Source organism: Salminus brasiliensis, chromosome 18, assembly GCF_030463535.1.
Source record: "Salminus brasiliensis chromosome 18, fSalBra1.hap2, whole genome shotgun sequence".
Lineage (NCBI taxonomy): Eukaryota > Metazoa > Chordata > Actinopteri > Characiformes > Bryconidae > Salminus > Salminus brasiliensis.
The window spans coordinates 17475321-17492332 of NC_132895.1; the positions used below are offsets into that span (position 1 = coordinate 17475321).

General features: G+C 38.2%; 20 non-coding genes across 20 annotated transcripts; all 20 read right to left on the reverse strand.

Moving 5' to 3' along the window:
• Positions 1–2261: 2261 nt before the first annotated feature.
• trnaa-agc (transfer RNA alanine (anticodon AGC)) lies at positions 2262–2334 on the reverse strand. Its single transcript has one exon. It is a non-coding gene; the product is annotated as a tRNA-Ala (tRNA).
• A 735-nt stretch (positions 2335–3069) lies between these two features.
• On the reverse strand, positions 3070–3142 carry trnaa-agc (transfer RNA alanine (anticodon AGC)). The gene has a single exon. It is a non-coding gene; the product is annotated as a tRNA-Ala (tRNA).
• A 768-nt stretch (positions 3143–3910) lies between these two features.
• On the reverse strand, positions 3911–3983 carry trnaa-agc (transfer RNA alanine (anticodon AGC)). The gene has a single exon. It is a non-coding gene; the product is annotated as a tRNA-Ala (tRNA).
• A 322-nt stretch (positions 3984–4305) lies between these two features.
• On the reverse strand, positions 4306–4378 carry trnaa-agc (transfer RNA alanine (anticodon AGC)). The gene has a single exon. It is a non-coding gene; the product is annotated as a tRNA-Ala (tRNA).
• A 340-nt stretch (positions 4379–4718) lies between these two features.
• On the reverse strand, positions 4719–4791 carry trnaa-agc (transfer RNA alanine (anticodon AGC)). The gene has a single exon. It is a non-coding gene; the product is annotated as a tRNA-Ala (tRNA).
• Positions 4792–5559: 768 nt separating this feature from the next.
• Positions 5560–5632, reverse strand: trnaa-agc (transfer RNA alanine (anticodon AGC)). Its single transcript has one exon. It is a non-coding gene; the product is annotated as a tRNA-Ala (tRNA).
• Positions 5633–6130: 498 nt separating this feature from the next.
• trnaa-agc (transfer RNA alanine (anticodon AGC)) lies at positions 6131–6203 on the reverse strand. The gene has a single exon. It is a non-coding gene; the product is annotated as a tRNA-Ala (tRNA).
• A 768-nt stretch (positions 6204–6971) lies between these two features.
• Positions 6972–7044, reverse strand: trnaa-agc (transfer RNA alanine (anticodon AGC)). Its single transcript has one exon. It is a non-coding gene; the product is annotated as a tRNA-Ala (tRNA).
• Positions 7045–7542: 498 nt separating this feature from the next.
• On the reverse strand, positions 7543–7615 carry trnaa-agc (transfer RNA alanine (anticodon AGC)). Its single transcript has one exon. It is a non-coding gene; the product is annotated as a tRNA-Ala (tRNA).
• Positions 7616–9191: 1576 nt separating this feature from the next.
• trnaa-agc (transfer RNA alanine (anticodon AGC)) lies at positions 9192–9264 on the reverse strand. Its single transcript has one exon. It is a non-coding gene; the product is annotated as a tRNA-Ala (tRNA).
• Positions 9265–10603: 1339 nt separating this feature from the next.
• trnaa-agc (transfer RNA alanine (anticodon AGC)) lies at positions 10604–10676 on the reverse strand. Its single transcript has one exon. It is a non-coding gene; the product is annotated as a tRNA-Ala (tRNA).
• Positions 10677–11444: 768 nt separating this feature from the next.
• trnaa-agc (transfer RNA alanine (anticodon AGC)) lies at positions 11445–11517 on the reverse strand. The gene has a single exon. It is a non-coding gene; the product is annotated as a tRNA-Ala (tRNA).
• A 322-nt stretch (positions 11518–11839) lies between these two features.
• Positions 11840–11912, reverse strand: trnaa-agc (transfer RNA alanine (anticodon AGC)). Its single transcript has one exon. It is a non-coding gene; the product is annotated as a tRNA-Ala (tRNA).
• A 340-nt stretch (positions 11913–12252) lies between these two features.
• Positions 12253–12325, reverse strand: trnaa-agc (transfer RNA alanine (anticodon AGC)). The gene has a single exon. It is a non-coding gene; the product is annotated as a tRNA-Ala (tRNA).
• A 768-nt stretch (positions 12326–13093) lies between these two features.
• trnaa-agc (transfer RNA alanine (anticodon AGC)) lies at positions 13094–13166 on the reverse strand. The gene has a single exon. It is a non-coding gene; the product is annotated as a tRNA-Ala (tRNA).
• Positions 13167–13488: 322 nt separating this feature from the next.
• On the reverse strand, positions 13489–13561 carry trnaa-agc (transfer RNA alanine (anticodon AGC)). The gene has a single exon. It is a non-coding gene; the product is annotated as a tRNA-Ala (tRNA).
• A 340-nt stretch (positions 13562–13901) lies between these two features.
• trnaa-agc (transfer RNA alanine (anticodon AGC)) lies at positions 13902–13974 on the reverse strand. Its single transcript has one exon. It is a non-coding gene; the product is annotated as a tRNA-Ala (tRNA).
• A 768-nt stretch (positions 13975–14742) lies between these two features.
• On the reverse strand, positions 14743–14815 carry trnaa-agc (transfer RNA alanine (anticodon AGC)). The gene has a single exon. It is a non-coding gene; the product is annotated as a tRNA-Ala (tRNA).
• A 735-nt stretch (positions 14816–15550) lies between these two features.
• On the reverse strand, positions 15551–15623 carry trnaa-agc (transfer RNA alanine (anticodon AGC)). The gene has a single exon. It is a non-coding gene; the product is annotated as a tRNA-Ala (tRNA).
• A 768-nt stretch (positions 15624–16391) lies between these two features.
• On the reverse strand, positions 16392–16464 carry trnaa-agc (transfer RNA alanine (anticodon AGC)). Its single transcript has one exon. It is a non-coding gene; the product is annotated as a tRNA-Ala (tRNA).
• Between the last annotated feature and the right edge of the window lie 548 nt (positions 16465–17012).

The window sequence follows — 17012 nt, forward strand, 5'->3', positions numbered from 1 at the left end:
TGCATATATTTCAGAATTGCTGAATAGCAGTGGTCCTAGAAAAGAGATCCTGAGATAATAGATTTGATAATATAGACAAAGCAACATGTGTGCATATTGCAGCTGAGAAATAGTCAATATTGCAGATATGCAGAATTGTAGGGGATCTATAAACAAGTAATGAGAGAATGTAGATCAGAATCAGAATCAGAATCTCTTTATTTCACCAAGTATGTTACACATACAAGGAATTTGTCTTGGTGAGAGCAACACGGATGAAAAGTAACAAAAAACACAGAACACATTCTTAACCTAAAGGAAAATGACACTAAACATAAATAGGGTAGGGGATAAATTAAAAAAGTAAAAAGTACTAAAGGTAATAAAGACCTGAAAATATATTTACAGAAAAGAACATCTGTACAGGTGTACAAATGTACAAATAGTCATAGTGCAAATAGGCAGAGTGCAAAATAGCTGTTCAGTCCGGTTTGGTACAGTTCAGTTGTATGCTGAGCACTACAGTTTAACAAGACCAGAAACAAAACAGCTTCAAGGAAAAAACAGAGGTTTATTTATAACTCTAAACACTCACTTCATTGGAGAATGCGGGCATCGATCCTGCTACCTCTCGCATGCTAAGCGAGCGCTCTACCATTTGAGCTAATCCCCCATACAATGCGAGGTTACACGTCATTCAGTGGAGAGCGGAGTGGTCCGCTTCTACTTCAGTTACTCGTTGCGAAGGAAAACAGATTCCTTCATTGGTGTTTCTCAATGTACAACCAATTGAAGTAGCAATCCTGACGATGTTCACACGTAACAAACTGCATTGAAATAGAAATAGTGCGAAATTCATGAATGCATATATTTCAGAATTGCTGAATAGCAGTGGTCCTAGAAAAGAGATCCTGAGATAATAGATTTGATAATATAGACAAAGCAACATGTGTGCATATTGCAGCTGAGAAATAGTCAATATTGCAGATATGCAGAATTGTAGGGGATCTATAAACAAGTAATGAGAGAATATAGATCAGAATCAGAATCAGAATCTCTTTATTTCACCAAGTATGTTACACATACAAGGAATTTGTCTTGGTGAGAGCAACACGGATGAAAAGTAACAAAAAACACAGAACACATTCTTAACCTAAAGGAAAATGACACTAAACATAAATAGGGTAGGGGATAAATTAAAAAAGTAAAAAGTACTAAAGGTAATAAAGACCTGAAAATATATTTACAGAAAAGAACATCTGTACAGGTGTACAAATGTACAAATAGTCATAGTGCAAATAGGCAGAGTGCAAAATAGCTGTTCAGTCCGGTTTGGTACAGTTCAGTTGTATGCTGAGCACTACAGTTTAACAAGACCAGAAACAAAACAGCTTCCAGGAAAAAACAGAGGTTTATTTATAACTCTAAACACTCACTTCATTGGAGAATGCGGGCATCTATCCTGCTACCTCTCGCATGCTAAGCGAGCGCTCTACCATTTGAGCTAATCCCCCATACAATGCAAGGTTACACGTCATTCAGTGGAGAGCGGAGTGGTTCGCTTCTACTTCAGTTACTCGTTGCGAAGGAAAACAGATTCCTTCATTGGTGTTTCTCAATGTACAACCAATTGAAGTAGCAATCCTGACGATGTTCACACGTAACAAACTGCATTGAAATAGAAATAGTGCGAAATTAATGAATGCATATATTTCAGAATTGCTGAATAGCAGTGGTCCTAGAAAAGAGATCCTGAGATAATAGATTTGATAATATAGACAAAGCAACATGTGTGCATATTGCAGCTGAGAAATAGTCAATATTGCAGATATGCAGAATTGTAGGGGATCTATAAACAAGTAATGAGAGAATATAGATCAGAATCAGAATCAGAATCTCTTTATTTCACCAAGTATGTTACACATACAAGGAATTTGTCTTGGTGAGAGCAACACGGATGAAAAGTAACAAAAAACACAGAACACAGTCTTAACCTAAAGGAAAATGACACTAAACATAAATAGGGTAGGGGATAAATTAAAAAAGTAAAAAGTACTAAAGGTAATAAAGACCTGAAAATATATTTACAGAAAAGAACATCTGTACAGGTGTACAAATGTACAAATAGTCATAGTGCAAATAGGCAGAGTGCAAAATAGCTGTTCAGTCCGGTTTGGTACAGTTCAGTTGTATGCTGAGCACTACAGTTTAACAAGACCAGAAACAAAACAGCTTCCAGGAAAAAACAGAGGTTTATTTATAACTCTAAACACTCACCTCATTGGAGGATGCGGGCATCGATCCCGCTACCTCTCGCATGCTAAGCGAGCGCTCTACCATTTGAGCTAATCCCCCATACACCCTTTCTAGTTTTTGCAACAACACTGCAAATCTGCGCAAAAAGACTGGAAACGAAACATTTTGGTAAAACGAACAAACAACATCATTTTAATCTTATCTGCAAACATCGTTTCCTGCCTTTTTCTCCCCAGTGACATTTTGTCAGCAGTAACATTTTTAAAGTGTGTGGATTCAGGACCATTCATTAGATGTCTAAATTGGCAAAAGTGGGCAAATTGTGTTTTTATGCAGGAGAATATAAAACATTCCCTCAAGTTCTGAACAGAGGACAACTCTTTACTGTGATTTTTACTGTTGGAACTTGAACAGCTGCCTTTGGAGGATTCGGGCATCGATCCCGCTACCTCTCGCATGCTAAGCGAGCGCTCTACCATTTGAGCTAATCCCCCACACTGAAAGAAGTTAGTAGCATGAGGGTTTCACCAAGAACAATATAGTTTTCTGTTTATTTTTATTAATATTGATTTCTGTTTTCTTTTTGGAAGTGCGTTATTTTTCAGATTTGAGAAGATAGTTCTTTATTCAATGATTATTGATTTCTAGGGGGAAATGATCACAAGGATTTTCTAATGTAGTGAACTTTTGTTCATGTACTCCGTGACTTTTTCAGGGCTTATCCAATAGACCTTCCGTGTAACAGCGTCGTCGTTAAGTTTGGCGCAGGTAATAGCATAGGGGGAGATCTTAGGGCAGTTTAAGTGGTACTGAACAGACTGAAAAAGGAGCTTTTGGAGGATGCGGGCATCGATCCCGCTACCTCTCGCATGCTAAGCGAGCGCTCTACCATTTGAGCTAATCCCCCATACAATGCGAGGTTACACGTCATTCAGTGGAGAGCGGAGTGGTCCGCTTCTACTTCAGTTACTCGTTGCGAAGGAAAACAGATTCCTTCATTGGTGTTTCTCAATGTACAACCAATTGAAGTAGCAATCCTGACGATGTTCACACGTAACAAACTGCATTGAAATAGAAATAGTGCGAAATTCATGAATGCATATATTTCAGAATTGCTGAATAGCAGTGGTCCTAGAAAAGAGATCCTGAGATAATAGATTTGATAATATAGACAAAGCAACATGTTTGCATATTGCAGCTGAGAAATAGTCAATATTGCAGATATGCAGAATTGTAGGGGATCTATAAACAAGTAATGAGAGAATATAGATCAGAATCAGAATCAGAATCTCTTTATTTCACCAAGTATGTTACACATACAAGGAATTTGTCTTGGTGAGAGCAACACGGATGAAAAGTAACAAAAAACACAGAACACATTCTTAACCTAAAGGAAAATGACACTAAACATAAATAGGGTAGGGGATAAATTAAAAAAGTAAAAAGTACTAAAGGTAATAAAGACCTGAAAATATATTTACAGAAAAGAACATCTGTACAGGTGTACAAATGTACAAATAGTCATAGTGCAAATAGGCAGAGTGCAAAATAGCTGTTCAGTCCGGTTTGGTACAGTTCAGTTGTATGCTGAGCACTACAGTTTAACAAGACCAGAAACAAAACAGCTTCCAGGAAAAAACAGAGGTTTATTTATAACTCTAAACACTCACTTCATTGGAGGATGCGGGCATCGATCCCGCTACCTCTCGCATGCTAAGCGAGCGCTCTACCATTTGAGCTAATCCCCCATACACCCTTTCTAGTTTTTGCAACAACACTGCAAATCTGCGCAAAAAGACTGGAAACGAAACATTTTGGTAAAACGAACAAACAACATCATTTTAATCTTATCTGCAAACATCGTTTCCTGCCTTTTTCTCCCCAGTGACATTTTGTCAGCAGTAACATTTTTAAAGTGTGTGGATTCAGGACCATTCATTAGATGTCTAAATTGGCAAAAGTGGGCAAATTGTGTTTTTATGCAGGAGAATATAAAACATTCCCTCAAGTTCTGAACAGAGGACAACTCTTTACTGTGATTTTTACTGTTGGAACTTGAACAGCTGCCTTTGGAGGATGCGGGCATCGATCCCGCTACCTCTCGCATGCTAAGCGAGCGCTCTACCATTTGAGCTAATCCCCCACACTGAAAGAAGTTAGTAGCATGAGGGTTTCACCAAGAACAATATAGTTTTCTGTTTATTTTTATTAATATTGATTTCTGTTTTCTTTTTGGAAGTGCGTTATTTTTCAGATTTGAGAAGATAGTTCTTTATTCAATGATTATTGATTTCTAGGGGGAAATGATCACAAGGATTTTCTAATGTAGTGAACTTTTGTTCATGTACTCCGTGACTTTTTCAGGGCTTATCCAATAGACCTTCCGTGTAACAGCGTCGTCGTTAAGTTTAGCGCAGGTAATAGCATAGGGGGAGATCTTAGGGCAGTTTAAGTGGTACTGAACAGACTGAAAAAGGAGCTTTTGGAGGATGCGGGCATCGATCCCGCTACCTCTCGCATGCTAAGCGAGCGCTCTACCATTTGAGCTAATCCCCCATACAATGCAAGGTTACACGTCATTCAGTGGAGAGCGGAGTGGTCCGCTTCTACTTCAGTTACTCGTTGCGAAGGAAAACAGATTCCTTCATTGGTGTTTCTCAATGTACAACCAATTGAAGTAGCAATCCTGACGATGTTCACACGTAACAAACTGCATTGAAATAGAAATAGTGCGAAATTCATGAATGCATATATTTCAGAATTGCTGAATAGCAGTGGTCCTAGAAAAGAGATCCTGAGATAATAGATTTGATAATATAGACAAAGCAACATGTGTGCATATTGCAGCTGAGAAATAGTCAATATTGCAGATATGCAGAATTGTAGGGGATCTATAAACAAGTAATGAGAGAATATAGATCAGAATCAGAATCAGAATCTCTTTATTTCACCAAGTATGTTACACATACAAGGAATTTGTCTTGGTGAGAGCAACACGGATGAAAAGTAACAAAAAACACAGAACACAGTCTTAACCTAAAGGAAAATGACACTAAACATAAATAGGGTAGGGGATAAATTAAAAAAGTAAAAAGTACTAAAGGTAATAAAGACCTGAAAATATATTTACAGAAAAGAACATCTGTACAGGTGTACAAATGTACAAATAGTCATAGTGCAAATAGGCAGAGTGCAAAATAGCTGTTCAGTCCGGTTTGGTACAGTTCAGTTGTATGCTGAGCACTACAGTTTAACAAGACCAGAAACAAAACAGCTTCCAGGAAAAAACAGAGGTTTATTTATAACTCTAAACACTCACTTCATTGGAGGATGCGGGCATCGATCCCGCTACCTCTCGCATGCTAAGCGAGCGCTCTACCATTTGAGCTAATCCCCCATACACCCTTTCTAGCTTTTGCAACAACACTGCAAATCTGCGCAAAAAGACTGGAAACGAAACATTTTGGTAAAACGAACAAACAACATCATTTTAATCTTATCTGCAAACATCGTTTCCTGCCTTTTTCTCCCCAGTGACATTTTGTCAGCAGTAACATTTTTAAAGTGTGTGGATTCAGGATCTTTTCACCAAGAACAATATAGTTTTCTGTTTATTTTTATTAATATTGATTTCTGTTTTCTTTTTGGAAGTGCGTTATTTTTCAGATTTGAGAAGATAGTTCTTTATTCAATGATTATTGATTTCTAGGGGGAAATGATCCCAAGGATTTTCTAATGTAGTGAACTTTTGTTCATGTACTCCGTGACTTTTTCAGGGCTTATCCAATAGACCTTCCGTGTAACAGCGTCGTCGTTAAGTTTGGCGCAGGTAATAGCATAGGGGGAGATCTTAGGGCAGTTTAAGTGGTACTGAACAGACTGAAAAAGGAGCTTTTGGAGGATGCGGGCATCGATCCCGCTACCTCTCGCATGCTAAGCGAGCGCTCTACCATTTGAGCTAATCCCCCATACAATGCAAGGTTACACGTCATTCAGTGGAGAGCGGAGTGGTCCGCTTCTACTTCAGTTACTCGTTGCGAAGGAAAACAGATTCCTTCATTGGTGTTTCTCAATGTACAACCAATTGAAGTAGCAATCCTGACGATGTTCACACGTAACAAACTGCATTGAAATAGAAATAGTGCGAAATTCTTGAATGCATATATTTCAGAATTGCTGAATAGCAGTGGTCCTAGAAAAGAGATCCTGAGATAATAGATTTGATAATATAGACAAAGCAACATGTGTGCATATTGCAGCTGAGAAATAGTCAATATTGCAGATATGCAGAATTGTAGGGGATCTATAAACAAGTAATGGGAGAATATAGATCAGAATCAGAATCAGAATCTCTTTATTTCACCAAGTATGTTACACATACAAGGAATTTGTCATAGTGAGAGCAACACGGATGAAAAGTAACAAAAAACACAGAACACAGTCTTAACCTAAAGGAAAATGACACTAAACATAAATAGGGTAGGGGATAAATTAAAAAAGTAAAAAGTACTAAAGGTAATAAAGACCTGATAATATATTTACAGAAAAGAACATCTGTACAGGTGTACAAATGTACAAATAGTCATAGTGCAAATAGGCAGAGTGCAAAATAGCTGTTCAGTCCGGTTTGGTACAGTTCAGTTGTATGCTGAGCACTACAGTTTAACAAGACCAGAAACAAAACAGCTTCCAGGAAAAAACAGAGGTTTATTTATAACTCTAAACACTCACTGCATTGGAGGATGCGGGCATCGATCCCGCTACCTCTCGCATGCTAAGCGAGCGCTCTACCATTTGAGCTAATCCCCCATACACCCTTTCAAGTTTTTGCAACAACACTGCAAATCTGCGCAAAAAGACTGGAAACGAAACATTTTGGTAAAACGAACAAACAACATCATTTTAATCTTATCTGCAAACATCGTTTCCTGCCTTTTTCTCCCCAGTGACATTTTGTCAGCAGTAACATTTTTAAAGTGTGTGGATTCAGGATCATTTCACCAAGAACAATATAGTTTTCTGTTTATTTTTATTAATATTGATTTCTGTTTTCTTTTTGGAAGTGCGTTATTTTTCAGATTTGAGAAGATAATTCTTTATTCAATGATTATTGATTTCTAGGGGGAAATGATCACAAGGATTTTCTAATGTAGTGAACTTTTGTTCATGTACTCCGTGACTTTTTCAGGGCTTATCCAATAGACCTTCCGTGTAACAGCGTCGTCGTTAAGTTTGGCGCAGGTAATAGCATAGGGGGAGATCTTAGGGCAGTTTAAGTGGTACTGAACAGACTGAAAAAGGAGCTTTTGGAGGATGCGGGCATCGATCCCGCTACCTCTCGCATGCTAAGCGAGCGCTCTACCATTTGAGCTAATCCCCCATACAATGCAAGGTTACACGTCATTCAGTGGAGAGCGGAGTGGTCCGCTTCTACTTCAGTTACTCGTTGCGAAGGAAAACAGATTCCTTCATTGGTGTTTCTCAATGTACAACCAATTGAAGTAGCAATCCTGACGATGTTCACACGTAACAAACTGCATTGAAATAGAAATAGTGCGAAATTCATGAATGCATATATTTCAGAATTGCTGAATAGCAGTGGTCCTAGAAAAGAGATCCTGAGATAATAGATTTGATAATATAGACAAAGCAACATGTGTGCATATTGCAGATGAGAAATAGTCAATATTGCAGATATGCAGAATTGTAGGGGATCTATAAACAAGTAATGAGAGAATATAGATCAGAATCAGAATCAGAATCTCTTTATTTCACCAAGTATGTTACACATACAAGGAATTTGTCATAGTGAGAGCAACACGGATGAAAAGTAACAAAAAACACAGAACACAGTCTTAACCTAAAGGAAAATGACACTAAACATAAATAGGGTAGGGGATAAATTAAAAAAGTAAAAAGTACTAAAGGTAATAAAGACCTGAAAATATATTTACAGAAAAGAACATCTGTACAGGTGTACAAATGTACAAATAGTCATAGTGCAAATAGGCAGAGTGCAAAATAGCTGTTCAGTCCGGTTTGGTACAGTTCAGTTGTATGCTGAGCACTACAGTTTAACAAGACCAGAAACAAAACAGCTTCCAGGAAAAAACAGAGGTTTATTTATAACTCTAAACACTCACTCCATTGGAGGATGCGGGCATCGATCCCGCTACCTCTCGCATGCTAAGCGAACGTTCTACCATTTGAGCTAATCCCCCATACACCCTTTCAAGTTTTTGCAACAACACTGCACATCTGCGCAAAAAGACTGGAAACGAAACATTTTGGTAAAACGAACAAACAACATCATTTTAATCTTATCTGCAAACATCGTTTCCTGCCTTTTTCTCCCCAGTGACATTTTGTCAGCAGTAACATTTTTAAAGTGTGTGGATTCAGGACCATTCATTAGATGTCTAAATTGGCAAAAGTGGGCAAATTGTGTTTTTATGCAGGAGAATATAAAACATTCCCTCAAGTTCTGAACAGAGGACAACTCTTTACTGTGATTTTTACTGTTGGAACTTGAACAGCTGCCTTTGGAGGATGCGGGCATCGATCCCGCTACCTCTCGCATGCTAAGCGAGCGCTCTACCATTTGAGCTAATCCCCGACACTGAAAGAATTTAGTAGCATGAGGGTTTCACCAAGAACAATATAGTTTTCTGTTTATTTTTATTAATATTGATTTCTGTTTTCTTTTTGGAAGTGCGTTATTTTTCAGATTTGAGAAGATAATTCTTTATTCAATGATTATTGATTTCTAGGGGGAAATGATCACAAGGATTTTCTAATGTAGTGAACTTTTGTTCATGTACTCCGTGACTTTTTCAGGGCTTATCCAATAGACCTTCCGTGTAACAGCGTCGTCGTTAAGTTTGGCGCAGGTAATAGCATAGGGGGAGATCTTAGGGCAGTTTAAGTGGTACTGAACAGACTGAAAAAGGAGCTTTTGGAGGATGCGGGCATCGATCCCGCTACCTCTCGCATGCTAAGCGAGCGCTCTACCATTTGAGCTAATCCCCCATACAATGCAAGGTTACACGTCATTCAGTGGAGAGCGGAGTGGTCCGCTTCTACTTCAGTTACTCGTTGCGAAGGAAAACAGATTCCTTCATTGGTGTTTCTCAATGTACAACCAATTGAAGTAGCAATCCTGACGATGTTCACACGTAACAAACTGCATTGAAATAGAAATAGTGCGAAATTCATGAATGCATATATTTCAGAATTGCTGAATAGCAGTGGTCCTAGAAAAGAGATCCTGAGATAATAGATTTGATAATATAGACAAAGCAACATGTGTGCATATTGCAGATGAGAAATAGTCAATATTGCAGATATGCAGAATTGTAGGGGATCTATAAACAAGTAATGAGAGAATATAGATCAGAATCAGAATCAGAATCTCTTTATTTCACCAAGTATGTTACACATACAAGGAATTTGTCATAGTGAGAGCAACACGGATGAAAAGTAACAAAAAACACAGAACACAGTCTTAACCTAAAGGAAAATGACACTAAACATAAATAGGGTAGGGGATAAATTAAAAAAGTAAAAAGTACTAAAGGTAATAAAGACCTGAAAATATATTTACAGAAAAGAACATCTGTACAGGTGTACAAATGTACAAATAGTCATAGTGCAAATAGGCAGAGTGCAAAATAGCTGTTCAGTCCGGTTTGGTACAGTTCAGTTGTATGCTGAGCACTACAGTTTAACAAGACCAGAAACAAAACAGCTTCCAGGAAAAAACAGAGGTTTATTTATAACTCTAAACACTCACTCCATTGGAGGATGCGGGCATCGATCCCGCTACCTCTCGCATGCTAAGCGAGCGTTCTACCATTTGAGCTAATCCCCCATACACCTTTTCAAGTTTTTGCAACAACACTGCACATCTGCGCAAAAAGACTGGAAACGAAACATTTTGGTAAAACGAACAAACAACATCATTTTAATCTTATCTGCAAACATCGTTTCCTGCCTTTTTCTCCCCAGTGACATTTTGTCAGCAGTAACATTTTTAAAGTGTGTGGATTCAGGATCATTTCACCAAGAACAATATAGTTTTCTGTTTATTTTTATTAATATTGATTTCTGTTTTCTTTTTGGAAGTGCGTTATTTTTCAGATTTGAGAAGATAGTTCTTTATTCAATGATTATTGATTTCTAGGGGGAAATGATCACAAGGATTTTCTAATGTAGTGAACTTTTGTTCATGTACTCCGTGACTTTTTCAGGGCTTATCCAATAGACCTTCCGTGTAACAGCGTCGTCGTTAAGTTTGGCGCAGGTAATAGCATAGGGGGAGATCTTAGGGCAGTTTAAGTGGTACTGAACAGATTGAAAAAGGAGCTTTTGGAGGATGCGGGCATCGATCCCGCTACCTCTCGCATGCTAAGCGAGCGCTCTACCATTGGAGCTAATCCCCCATACAATGCAAGGTTACACGTCATTCAGTGGAGAGCGGAGTGGTCCGCTTCTACTTCAGTTACTCGTTGCGAAGGAAAACAGATTCCTTCATTGGTGTTTCTCAATGTACAACCAATTGAAGTAGCAATCCTGACGATGTTCACACGTAACAAACTGCATTGAAATAGAAATAGTGCGAAATTCATGAATGCATATATTTCAGAATTGCTGAATAGCAGTGGTCCTAGAAAAGAGATCCTGAGATAATAGATTTGATAATATAGACAAAGCAACATGTGTGCATATTGCAGCTGAGAAATAGTCAATATTGCAGATATGCAGAATTGTAGGGGATCTATAAACAAGTAATGAGAGAATATAGATCAGAATCAGAATCAGAATCTCTTTATTTCACCAAGTATGTTACACATACAAGGAATTTGTCTTGGTGAGAGCAACACGGATGACAAGTAACAAAAAACACAGAACAAAGTCTTAACCTAAAGGAAAATGACACTAAACATAAATAGGGTAGGGGATAAATTAAAAAAGTAAAAAGTACTAAAGGTAATAAAGACCTGAAAATATATTTACAGAAAAGAACATCTGTACAGGTGTACAAATGTACAAATAGTCATAGTGCAAATAGGCAGAGTGCAAAATAGCTGTTCAGTCCGGTTTGGTACAGTTCAGTTGTATGCTGAGCACTACAGTTTAACAAGACCAGAAACAAAACAGCTTCCAGGAAAAAACAGAGGTTTATTTATAACTCTAAACACTCACTTCATTGGAGGATGCGGGCATCGATCCCGCTACCTCTCGCATGCTAAGCGAGCGCTCTACCATTTGAGCTAATCCCCCATACACCCTTTCTGGTTTTTGCAACAACACTGCAAATCTGCGCAAAAAGACTGGAAACGAAACATTTTGGTAAAACGAACAAACAACATCATTTTAATCTTATCTGCAAACATCGTTTCCTGCCTTTTTCTCCCCAGTGACATTTTGTCAGCAGTAACATTTTTAAAGTGTGTGGATTCAGGACCATTCATTAGATGTCTAAATTGGCAAAAGTGGGCAAATTGTGTTTTTATGCAGGAGAATATAAAACATTCCCTCAAGTTCTGAACAGAGGACAACTCTTTACTGTGATTTTTACTGTCGGAACTTGAACAGCTGCCTTTGGAGGATGCGGGCATCGATCCCGCTACCTCTCGCATGCTAAGCGAGAGCTCTACCATTTGAGCTAATCCCCCACACTGAAAGAAGTTAGTAGCATGAGGGTTTCACCAAGAACAATATAGTTTTCTGTTTATTTTTATTAATATTGATTTCTGTTTTCTTTTTGGAAGTGCGTTATTTTTCAGATTTGAGAAGATAGTTCTTTATTCAATGATTATTGATTTCTAGGGGGAAATGATCACAAGGATTTTCTAATGTAGTGAACTTTTGTTCATGTACTCCGTGACTTTTTCAGGGCTTATCCAATAGACCTTCCGTGTAACAGCGTCGTCGTTAAGTTTGGCGCAGGTAATAGCATAGGGGGAGATCTTAGGGCAGTTTAAGTGGTACTGAACAGACTGAAAAAGGAGCTTTTGGAGGATGCGGGCATCGATCCCGCTACCTCTCGCATGCTAAGCGAGCGCTCTACCATTTGAGCTAATCCCCCATACAATGCAAGGTTACACGTCATTCAGTGGAGAGCGGAGTGGTCCGCTTCTACTTCAGTTACTCGTTGCGAAGGAAAACAGATTCCTTCATTGGTGTTTCTCAATGTACAACCAATTGAAGTAGCAATCCTGACGATGTTCACACGTAACAAACTGCATTGAAATAGAAATAGTGCGAAATTCATGAATGCATATATTTCAGAATTGCTGAATAGCAGTGGTCCTAGAAAAGAGATCCTGAGATAATAGATTTGATAATATAGACAAAGCAACATGTGTGCATATTGCAGCTGAGAAATAGTCAATATTGCAGATATGCAGAATTGTAGGGGATCTATAAACAAGTAATGAGAGAATATAGATCAGAATCAGAATCAGAATCTCTTTATTTCACCAAGTATGTTACACATACAAGGAATTTGTCATAGTGAGAGCAACACGGATGAAAAGTAACAAAAAACACAGAACACAGTCTTAACCTAAAGGAAAATGACACTAAACATAAATAGGGTAGGGGATAAATTAAAAAAGTAAAAAGTACTAAAGGTAATAAAGACCTGAAAATATATTTACAGAAAAGAACATCTGTACAGGTGTACAAATGTACAAATAGTCATAGTGCAAATAGGCAGAGTGCAAAATAGCTGTTCAGTCCGGTTTGGTACAGTTCAGTTGTATGCTGAGCACTACAGTTTAACAAGACCAGAAACAAAACAGCTTCCAGGAAAAAACAGAGGTTTATTTATAACTCTAAACACTCACTTCATTGGAGGATGCGGGCATCGATCCCGCTACCTCTCGCATGCTAAGCGAGCGCTCTACCATTTGAGCTAATCCCCCATACACCCTTTCTGGTTTTTGCAACAACACTGCAAATCTGCGCAAAAAGACTGGAAACGAAACATTTTGGTAAAACGAACAAACAACATCATTTTAATCTTATCTGCAAACATCGTTTCCTGCCTTTTTCTCCCCAGTGACATTTTGTCAGCAGTAACATTTTAAAAGTGTGTGGATTCAGGACCATTCATTAGATGTCTAAATTGGCAAAAGTGGGCAAATTGTGTTTTTATGCAGGAGAATATAAAACATTCCCTCAAGTTCTGAACAGAGGACAACTCTTTACTGTGATTTTTACTGTCGGAACTTGAACAGCTGCCTTTGGAGGATGCGGGCATCGATCCCGCTACCTCTCGCATGCTAAGCGAGCGCTCTACCATTTGAGCTAATCCCCCACACTGAAAGAAGTTAGTAGCATGAGGGTTTCACCAAGAACAATATAGTTTTCTGTTTATTTTTATTAATATTGATTTCTGTTTTCTTTTTGGAAGTGCGTTATTTTTCAGATTTGAGAAGATAGTTCTTTATTCAATGATTATTGATTTCTAGGGGGAAATGATCACAAGGATTTTCTAATGTAGTGAACTTTTGTTCATGTACTCCGTGACTTTTTCAGGGCTTATCCAATAGACCTTCCGTGTAACAGCGTCGTCGTTAAGTTTGGCGCAGGTAATAGCATAGGGGGAGATCTTAGGGCAGTTTAATTGGTACTGAACAGACTGAAAAAGGAGCTTTTGGAGGATGCGGGCATCGATCCCGCTACCTCTCGCATGCTAAGCGAGCGCTCTACCATTTGAGCTAATCCCCCATACAATGCAAGGTTACACGTCATTCAGTGGAGAGCGGAGTGGTCCGCTTCTACTTCAGTTACTCGTTGCGAAGGAAAACAGATTCCTTCATTGGTGTTTCTCAATGTACAACCAATTGAAGTAGCAATCCTGACGATGTTCACACGTAACAAACTGCATTGAAATAGAAATAGTGCGAAATTCATGAATGCATATATTTCAGAATTGCTGAATAGCAGTGGTCCTAGAAAAGAGATCCTGAGATAATAGATTTGATAATATAGACAAAGCAACATGTGTGCATATTGCAGCTGAGAAATAGTCAATATTGCAGATATGCAGAATTGTAGGGGATCTATAAACAAGTAATGAGAGAATATAGATCAGAATCAGAATCAGAATCTCTTTATTTCACCAAGTATGTTACACATACAAGGAATTTGTCATAGTGAGAGCAACACGGATGAAAAGTAACAAAAAACACAGAACACAGTCTTAACCTAAAGGAAAATGACACTAAACATAAATAGGGTAGGGGATAAATTAAAAAAGTAAAAAGTACTAAAGGTAATAAAGACCTGAAAATATATTTACAGAAAAGAACATCTGTACAGGTGTACAAATGTACAAATAGTCATAGTGCAAATAGGCAGAGTGCAAAATAGCTGTTCAGTCCGGTTTGGTACAGTTCAGTTGTATGCTGAGCACTACAGTTTAACAAGACCAGAAACAAAACAGCTTCCAGGAAAAAACAGAGGTTTATTTATAACTCTAAACACTCACTTCATTGGAGGATGCGGGCATCGATCCCGCTACCTCTCGCATGCTAAGCGAGCGCTCTACCATTTGAGCTAATCCCCCATACACCCTTTCAAGTTTTTGCAACAACACTGCAAATCTGCGCAAAAAGACTGGAAACGAAACATTTTGGTAAAACGAACAAACAACATCATTTTAATCTTATCTGCAAACATCGTTTCCTGCCTTTTTCTCCCCAGTGACATTTTGTCAGCAGTAACATTTTTAAAGTGTGTGGATTCAGGATGATTCATTAGATGTCTAAATTAGCAAAACTGGGCAAATTGTGTTTTTATGCAGGAGAATATAAAACATTCCCCCAAGTTCTGAACAGAGGACAACTCTTTACTGTGATTTTTATTGTTGGAACTTGAACAGCTGCCTTTGGAGGATGCGGGCATCGATCCCGCTACCTCTCGCATGCTAAGCGAGCGCTCTACCATTTGAGCTAATCCCCGACACTGAAAGAAGTTAGTAGCATGAGGGTTTCACCAAGAACAATATAGTTTTCTGTTTATTTTTATTAATATTGATTTCTGTTTTCTTTTTGGAAGTGCGTTATTTTTCAGATTTGAGAAGATAGTTCTTTATTCAATGATTATTGATTTCTAGGGGGAAATGATCACAAGGATTTTCTAATGTAGTGAACTTTTGTTCATGTACTCCGTGACTTTTTCAGGGCTTATCCAATAGACCTTCCGTGTAACAGCGTCGTCGTTAAGTTTGGCGCAGGTAATAGCATAGGGGGAGATCTTAGGGCAGTTTAAGTGGTACTGAACAGACTGAAAAAGGAGCTTTTGGAGGATGCGGGCATCGATCCCGCTACCTCTCGCATGCTAAGCGAGCGCTCTACCATTTGAGCTAATCCCCCATACAATGCAAGCTTACACGTCATTCAGTGGAGAGCGGAGTGGTCCGCTTCTACTTCAGTTACTCGTTGCGAAGGAAAACAGATTCCTTCATTGGTGTTTCTCAATGTACAACCAATTGAAGTAGCAATCCTGACGATGTTCACACGTAACAAACTGCATTGAAATAGAAATAGTGCGAAATTCATGAATGCATATATTTCAGAATTGCTGAATAGCAGTGGTCCTAGAAAAGAGATCCTGAGATAATAGATTTGATAATATAGACAAAGCAACATGTGTGCATATTGCAGCTGAGAAATAGTCAATATTGCAGATATGCAGAATTGTAGGGGATCTATAAACAAGTAATGAGAGAATATAGATCAGAATCAGAATCAGAATCTCTTTATTTCACCAAGTATGTTACACATACAAGGAATTTGTCTTGGTGAGAGCAACACGGATGACAAGTAACAAAAAACACAGAACACAGTCTTAACCTAAAGGAAAATGACACTAAACATAAATAGGGTAGGGGATAAATTAAAAAAGTAAAAAGTACTAAAGGTAATAAAGACCTGAAAATATATTTACAGAAAAGAACATCTGTACAGGTGTACAAATGTACAAATAGTCATAGTGCAAATAGGCAGAGGGCAAAATAGCTGTTCAGTCCGGTTTGGTACAGTTCAGTTGTATGCTGAGCACTACAGTTTAACAAGACCAGAAACAAAACAGCTTCCAGGAAAAAACAGAGGTTTATTTATAACTCTAAACACTCACTTCATTGGAGGATGCGGGCATCGATCCCGCTACCTCTCGCATGCTAAGCGAGCGCTCTACCATTTGAGCTAATCCCCCATACACCCTTTCAGGTTTTTGCAACAACACTGCAAATCTGCGCAAAAAGACTGGAAACGAAACATTTTGGTAAAACGAACAAACAACATCATTTTAATCTTATCTGCAAACATCGTTTCCTGCCTTTTTCTCCCCAGTGACATTTTGTCAGCAGTAACATTTTTAAAGTGTGTGGATTCAGGACCATTCATTAGATGTCTAAATTGGCAAAAGTGGGCAAATTGTGTTTTTATGCAGGAGAATATAAAACATTCCCTCAAGTTCTGAACAGAGGACAACTCTTTACTGTGATTTTAGGGTTTCACCAAGAACAATATAGTTTTCTGTTTATTTTTATTAATATTGATTTCTGTTTTCTTTTTGGAAGTGCGTTATTTTTCAGATTTGAGAAGATAGTTCTTTATTCAATGATTATTGATTTCTAGGGGGAAATGATCACAAGGATTTTCTAATGTAGTGAACTTTTGTTCATGTACTCCGTGACTTTTTCAGGGCTTATCCAATAGACCTTCCGTGTAACAGCGTCGTCGTTAAGTTTGGCGCAGGTA